Here is an 8,382-nt window from a genome sequence, read left to right on the forward strand (position 1 = left end):
GCGGAGTATGAAGGTTTAATAGCGGGCTTGAAGGCCGCAGCTGCCCTGGGGGTGAAACGCCTCACCATCAAGGGCGATTCGTAGCTCCTTGTCAATTTCTCCAACAAGGTGTACGAGCCGAAAGATGAGCACATGGAAGCCTACCTTGCGGAGGTCCGCATGATGGAGAAGCAGTTCTGGGGGTTGGAGTTGTAGCATGTGCCCCGTGGCACCAATCAGGAGGCCGACGACATCGCCAAACGGGCGTCCAGACGGTTACCTCAGGAGCCTGGCGTCTTCGAGGAGCGGCTCTTCAAGCCCTCAGCCCTGCCGTCATTGTCGAACACGTCTCAGCCTCGGGAGAAGCTCCCCCAGCCACCTGCCTCAGGAGCTCCGGCCTGTGGCCCGGCCTCAGGAGCACGCCTTCTCCTGACGATGGAACCTCAGGAGGGATGCTGGATCACGGAGCTCCGGAGTTACTTAACACAAGGGACCCTGCCGGAGAAGGAGGAGGAAGCGGAGCGAGTGGCACGCCAGGCCACGGCATACTGCATCAAGGATGGGGAGCTCTACCGGAAGCGACCAAACGATGTATCCCTGCGCTGCATCTCCAGGGAGCAAGGGAAGGAATTGCTGGAAGATATACACGGCGGAGACTGTGGACATCATTCATCATCACGGACCCTCATCGGCAAGGTGTTCCGTAGTTGGTTTTATTGGCCCACCGCGCTCAATGACGCCGTCGAACTAGTGAAAGCTTGTGAGGCCTGCCAGTTCCACGCGAAGCAGATCCATCAGCCAGCAAGAGGCCTGCAGACTATACCCCTTTCGTGGCCATTCGCAGTCTGGGGGCTGGACATCTTGGGCCCGTTTCCTCGGGCGCCAGGGGGCTACCGCTACCTCTACGTCGCCGTGGACAAGTTCACCAAGTGGGCTGAAGTAGAGGCTGTCCGCACCATTCCCATGGGTTCCGCGGTCAAGTTCATCAAGGGCATCGTGAGCCGGTTCGGGGTGCCAAACCGCATCATCACGGACAATGGTTCGTAGTTCACCAGTAACCTCTTCAAAACATACTGTGCTAACCTTGGAACGCAGATATGCTACGCTTCGGTGGCGCACCCCCGAAGCAACAGCCAGGCCGAGCGAGCCAACGCAGAGGTCCTGAGGGGCCTCAAGACCAAGACATTCAAGAAGAAGCTGGAGGCCTGCGGCAGAGGTTGGTACGACGAGCTTCAGTCCGTGTTGTGGTCCATCCGCACAACCACGACCAAGCCGACTGGAGAGACCCCGTTCTTCCTGGTCTACGGAGCCGAAGCGGTCCTCCCTCACGAGGTCAGACGTCGCTCCGCGCGGGTCCTGGCGTTCGACGAGGCGCAGCAGGACACCATGCGGGGGATGGACCTCGTGCTGGGGGAGGAACGTCGCCGAGAAGCCGCGCTGCGAGCGGCGAGGTACCAAAAAGCACTGCGGCGATATCACTGCCGCAAAATCCGCCCCAGAACTCTCGAGGTAGGAGGCCTCATGCTCAGGCGGGTTCTCTCCAGGGAGGGGCTGCACAAGCTCTCTCCCATGTGGGAGGGCCCGTTCAAAGTTGTTCATGTTTCCAGGCCCGGCTCCGCGCGCTTGGAGACTCAGGAGGGGGTGCCAGTCCAAAACGCATGGAACATCCAGCACCTCCGGAGGTTCTACCCCTAAAAAGGAAAAGAGCCTATGAAGAAGGTGAATGCCTGTGAAGCTTACGCGTTTGGGAAAAGGCCCAGAGCCTATGAAGTAGGCGAATGCCTATGAAGCTGTCGCGTTTTGGAAAAGGCCCAGAGCCTGTGAAGAAGGCGAATGCCTGTGAAGCTGTCGCGTTTTGGAAAAGGCCCAGAGCCTGTGAAGAAGGTGAATGCCTGTGAAGCTATCGCGTTTTGGAAAAGGCCCGGAGCCTGTGAAGAAGGCGAATGCCTGTGAAGCTGTCATGTTTTGGAAAAGGCCCAGAGGCTGTGAAGAAGGCCAACGCTTGTGAAGCTCGCCGCCCGTGACACTCTCACGTAATAATGAGTTGGGGCTGTACACGCCCCGGAGTCTCAGGAGTGCCGGCCTCAGGCCAGGGGGCTCCCTCCCACGCCTAGTGGCAGCACTTAGCTCTGCGCTGGTGAGAAGACGTCGAAGACTAGATTAGGTGCCGGACGCGGCTTTTCATTTGCTTTCCACAGTTGGTTTGTTCCTTCTCATTCGAAGTTTTATTGAAGTTGTTGCCGTCTTTGGCTTGTGGTTCTTTGACTTTTCACTCTCCTGCCTCGATTTCTCTTGTGCAAGGCCTCGCGAGGGGGGGGGATAGCCGAGCGCCCTCGCGAGTGTTCCTGTCCTAATCGTTCAAAGGGTTCACGACCTGGGTCCATTACAGGAGCACCCCTCCAGTCTGTGCCCCACGGGCATCGCGACACGAACATAGGGCCTGGGTCGGTCGCCCCCCTACGGCTGGGGCCGGGAACTATCCACACGCGGGCACATAGCCGGAAGGCACGATAACGGAAGCAAAATGGTGATTAACAGCAATAACCCATACACGCCCCCGCGGGGCTCCACACTACTGTCTTTTTTACGCAGGAAAAAGGAAAAGAAAGAACAGATCAGGTGCAGCTCGCCTCACACCGGCCTGCAGGGAAGACTCGAGCTGCCTCCGGGGCTCAGGCAGACTCCCTCTCGCGCTTCACTGGGCGCGACGGCGGGCGGACACGCTACCACCTCCCAAGTAGATGCGACGGCATGGAGCTGACCGCTGCCACCGCTGGAAGAGTCGCCGCCTGAAGAAGAACCGGAGAAGCTTGGGGAACCCCGAGCGCCGCCAGTCACGCGAGTGTTGTCCTCCCCATCATCGCCGGAGCTGGGTTCTCGGCCGCGGTCGTCGTCCTCGGGGCAGCACCCTGCGCGGCGACCATCTTCCCCAAACACCCTCACATAGAGGGTGGCATCGCCGTCAAACTTGAAGTGCAGGGTGCAGCGACGGCTCAGGCCACGCGCGCGGGCAAACGTCTGCCAACCTTGGGCCAGGGCCAGGCTCCCGGCTGCGGAGACCTCCAGTGAAGCCCATGAGTCCCGGCTGCAGCAGCCGTTGGCCTGAAGCCAGAGGCCGCCCGGGGCGCCGGCCGGGAGGTCGCCGAGGAGGAAGCGAGGAAGCGGAAGCCGGGTGCTAGTCGGCTCCGCCGACCACACGACGAACTCCGGCAGCACCTCTGCAGCGCGAAAGCGCGGCCTAGGTGGACGCGCGACCGGAGCGCGCCCCCCGGCCGCAGCAATCTGCCCGTCGTCATGCTGAAAATCGCCTCCACGGCCGCGGGGAGCTGCCGTGGTAGCCACAGGATGTTTGCGAGGGCGCCCTCGGCCGCGCTTGGGCAGGGGAGAGGCAGGCTCAACCTGGCGGGCCTTCCCCTTCTCTGCGTCCGAGAACCTCCTCGACGGGGCCATGAAGAAGAAGGAGAAGCAAGGGGGGATGAACTGGAAGGGCGCGCGCCGATTCGTACTTATAGCTGGCGAGGGCCAACTGACGGCCCCCACGATCGCAGGTAATTATGACCCGCTTTGCATGCAGGGACTTGTCCAACCCGTGCAGTTGCCGAGGTGCCATGGGGAAGTGGAGACGCCCACGTCCAATCAACCGCCACGCGGCGCCCAAGACCGCAGGCTGTTAGGGCCCGCGGCGCTTCGCTCTTGCCCTTTCGCCTCCCTGCATGGCCAAGACCGGGCGCGCCTTGGGCCCGGGGGCTACTGTCGGCATTCTGGGAATGGGGGTCCCCAGACTTACCTGCCTGCGGCCTGCGGCGTGGCTCAAAGGGGGGGCCCAACACGGCCCATCTTCACCAACACAGACCCAAGACCCTCGCGAGGGGCCAAGCCTTGCGGGGCGGACGACGCGGAGCTTCCTCAGGCACAGCCTCATCAGGGTGGCTCGCGAGGAGGTGGAGAAATCAAGGCGGGGTACCTCACGAGGTGCCCATGACACAAGCCATGACGACCAAGGGTGCCAGGCGGGTGCCAGCCCGCGCAGTGTCCTTCTTTCCTATTTGATGCAAAGGGGGCAAGCGCAGCTGCGGAGTACCGAGGCATCAGGCAAAGGTTGCCGTTTCGGTGCAACAAGACCAGGACCAGGAGGACGGCAAGAAGGAGGTCATTGTGGAGCCCAAGACGGCATCACCACCAGAGCTTTGTGCAGGTGAAGACTACTTTTGTCAGGATAGCTGGTACTAGCTGTCCCCCTTCAAATTAGCCCGCCATTGTTGGCTCCCTTCCCGCTCGATATTTGGGAAGAGGACCAGGGCCTCTATAAATAGGACTAGCCACCCCCAGGGGAGGGGGGCATCGACAATCGGAGAGAGAGAGAGAGAGAAGGGTGACTGAACTCCTCCCAGCAGTTCATCGCCCCAGCCAAGAGCAGACCCTCGCGAGGCTGTTCTTCCTTGTATTGTTCGTCATCATCAGCCCAAGAGGCAATCCACCATGCCACACACTGGAGTAGGGTATTACACCACAACGGTGGCCCGAACCAGTATAAACCCTGTGTCTCTCGTGTTGTTCTTTCCATAGCTTAGATCTTAGCGAGGCGGAGGGGAGCAGGTAGGTAGGAGGCGAAATCTCCGCGCGCACCCCAGTGTTCGAACCTCAAGGGTCTGCCGGAACCTGAAATCCGACACGTATTGCACTGTATCTCCTGTGGGGGACGTCAGGATGACGCTAGCCCCCAGACCAGCCAGCATTTTAGAGCCGTCGAAGTGCATGATCCAATTGGAGTATGCGCCATACTCTTTAGGGAGTTCGGCTTCTGTCCATTCGGCTATGAAATCGGCCAGTACTTGCGACTTAATGGCTCACCGTGGTTTATATGTTATGTTGAACGGGAGGAGCTCGATAGCCCATTTGGCAATCCGGCCCATGGCATCGTGGTTCTTTATTATGTCGTTGAGTGGTACTTCGGAGGCCACCGTAATTGAACACTCTTGAAAGTAGTGTTGTAGTTTCTGGGATGCCATGAATACCGCGTATGCTATCTTTTGATAATGTGGGTACCGTGATTTGCATGGAGTGAGGACGGTGGATACATAATATACCGGCTTTTGAAGTGGGAATTTATGTCCATCCGTCTCTCGTTCGACAACGAGCAGTGCGCTTACAACTTGGTGAGTTGCCGCTATATATAATAGCATTGGTTCGCCGACATTTGGCGCGGCCAAGATTGGGTTGGTGGCCAGGATGACTTTTATTTCTTCCAATCCAGCCGTGGCTACGTCCGTCCACTCGAAGTGTTCGGTGCACCGAAGAAGGCGATAAAGGGGTAGTGCCTTTTCTCCTAATCGGGAGATAAAGCGGCTTAAAGCCGCCACACATCCAGTTAACTTCTGGATTTGCTTGAGGTCAGTTGGGATAGCCAACTGCGACAGAGCCCGAATTTTGGCCGCATTTGCTTCAATTCTTCTGCTGGAGACGATAAAGCCCAGGAGCTTTCCGGCGGGTACGCCAAAAACGCATTTTTCCAGATTGAGCTTAATGTCGTATGTTCAGAGATTGTCGAACGTGAGCCTCAAGTCGTCTATTAAGGAGTCGACGTGTCTGGTTTTAACGACCACATCATCGACGTATGCCTCCACTGTTTTGTTGATCTGCTTTTCCAGACATGTCTGAATCATGCACTGATACGTTGTGCCGGCATTTTTGAGCCCGAAGGGCATTGTGTTAAAACAAAAGGGGTCGTATGGGGTGATAAATGCCATCGCGGCTTGGTCGGACTCCGCCATCTTAATTTGCTGGTAACCGGAGTATGCGTCGAGGAAGCACAATGAGTCGTGTCCTACAGTTGCGTCGATAATTTGATCGATGCGAGGGAGGGGGAAGGGATCCTTTGGGCAAGCCTTATTAAGGTCCTTGAAGTCGATGCATAGGCGCTAGGATCTGTCCTTCTTTGGCACCATCACCAGGTTTGATAGCCAGTCCGGATACTTTATTTCTCTAATGAATCCGGCCTCCAGTAATTTGGCTAGCTCCTCTCCCATGGCTTGTCGCTTAGGTTCGGAGAAACGCCGAAGAGTCTGCTTGACCGGCTTGAATCCTTTTAGAATGTTAAGGCTATGCTCGGCCAGCCTGCGTGGGATTCCTGGCATGTCGGAAGGATGCCAGGCAAATATGTCCCAATTCTCGCGCAGGAACTCCCGTAGTGCGGCGTCTACAGCGGGGTTTAACTGTGCCCCAATGGATGCTGTTTTTGTGGGGTCCGTTGGATGGACTTGGAATTTGACTATTTCATCCGCTCGTTTAAAGGAGGTGGACTTGGATCTTTTGTCTAGTATCACGTCGTCCCTGTCCACTGTGGAGCGCAGCGCGGTTAACTCCTCCGCCACAAGGGCTTCGGATAATTCCTCGAGGGCCAGTGCGGCTGTTTTGTTCTCGGCACGGAGTGCTATGTCCGGATCACTAGCTAGAGTGATGATTCCATTGGGTCCGGGCATTTTGAGCTTCATGTACCCGTAATGGGGTATGGCTTGAAAAATCGTGAATGCCTCCCGCCCTAGAAGGGCGTGGTATCCTCTACTGAACAGGGCCACTTGGAATGTGATTTCTTCGGACCTGTAATTCTCCGGAGTGCTGAATACCACATCTAGTGTGATGTTCCCAGCGCAACATGCCTCCCGACTGGGGATGATTCCTCGGAAGGTCGTGCTGCTTTGCTCAATACGGTTGCTGTCTATTTCCATTCTTTGAAGAGTCTCCTCATAAATGAGGTTTAATCTGCTGCCGCCGTCCATGAGCACTTTAGTGAGGCGAAAGCCATCCACAATTGGACTGAGGACCAAAGCGGATGGTGCTCGGGCTGTTCGGAATTTAGGTTCATCACTGGCATTGAAGGTAATAGCCGTGTCGCTCCATGGATTTATTATTGCCACGTGGCAGACTTCGGCAAGGCTGTGGAGTGCTTGCTTATGCCTATTATTTGAGGCGAAGGTCTCGAATACCATCAATACCGTATTGTTATCCACGGGAAGGTGTTCTGAGGTATTTTGGATGAGGAGATCCTCACCTCTCTTGGCCACCTGCCGGAGTACCCAACATGCTCTAACGCTATGTGTTGATATGGTATCCGCTGTACTATGAATTTTGCAGGGCCCGTTAAGCCATCCCTCCAATACGGTTCCACGCCATGTAGTGGGATTTTGCTTCTTTGTAATTGAGTTGGGCGACTTATGAGAGTGCACCCTTTTAGTACGGACAGGGGGTTTGGTCAGAGTAGGATTATCCCAAAATTGTGTTTGGGTTTTCCAGGCGCTTTCCATCGCACAATATTTCCGTACTATGGCCGCCAAGTCAGCGAAGTGTCCTATGTCACGGCGACATATGGCGTTGAGGATTCCCTTGTCCGTGCAATTGTTGCAAAAGGACGAAATTGCGTCTTCCTCGCGACAGTCCTTGACCTTGTTCATTACAAGGAGGAATCTGGCCCAATAGTGATGTACTGTCTCTTGGGGCGCTTGCCTAATGTGGGAAAAATCGCTTGTATCTGGGTGGGTGGGTGGATTTAAGTCCAGACCTTGACCCAATCTGAGATCTTGGGGCAGGGGAGTTTCTGATCTTGGAAGTTCGGGCTCCGTGATGTTGCCCCGCGGGTTCGGTATGCGACCTGATTCTAGGTTCAGGGTTAGGGCGATGTCCTCCCGTGAGCAGGTATCCGGCTAGGAGTGCTCGGGAATCTGGACATAGTTCATCCTCAGGGTAGAGGGAGAATCGCCGCATTGCTCCTCCACCACCGCTATTTGATGGGTGACCGTCGGAGACTTAATCTCCCTTTGGTCGGGTTTAAGCCCAATCCGGTCATAGTCCGTAGCGACTCCCAGAGCAGCAATGCGATCCAAGAGCTCGTTCAAAGAGGAGAGCTCCACTGGATCCATCTGCTCGGCGAATTTCGAGCCGATGTGGAGGCTATTTTCGATGACCCGAGAAGTCATCGTCGGCGCAGCGGCCGAGCGGGCGGTCATGATGAAGCCGCCTATTCGGAGAGTTTGGCCTATAGCCAGGGCTCCCCAGAGGTGATGTTGTCCTTGACAACGAGACGATCCATCCCTCCTTATGATGATGATGTAGTGGAACTCTCAATGAAAGCACCAATGTCGGTGTCAAAACCGGCAGATCTCGGGTAGGGGGTCCCGAACTGTGCGTCTAAGGCGGATGGTAAAAGGAGGCAGGGGACACAATGTTTACCCAGGTTCGAGCCCTCCTTATGGAGATAATACCCTATGTCCTGCTTGATTGTTCTTGATGATATGAGTACTACAATACTTGATCTACCACGAGATCGTAGAGGCTAAACCCTAGAAGCTAGCCTATGGTATGATTGTGTGTTGTCCTACGGACTAAACCCTCGGGTTTATATAGACACCA

Source organism: Triticum urartu, chromosome 7A, assembly GCF_056163025.1.
Source record: "Triticum urartu cultivar PI428250 chromosome 7A, HENAU_Tu73, whole genome shotgun sequence".
Lineage (NCBI taxonomy): Eukaryota > Viridiplantae > Streptophyta > Magnoliopsida > Poales > Poaceae > Triticum > Triticum urartu.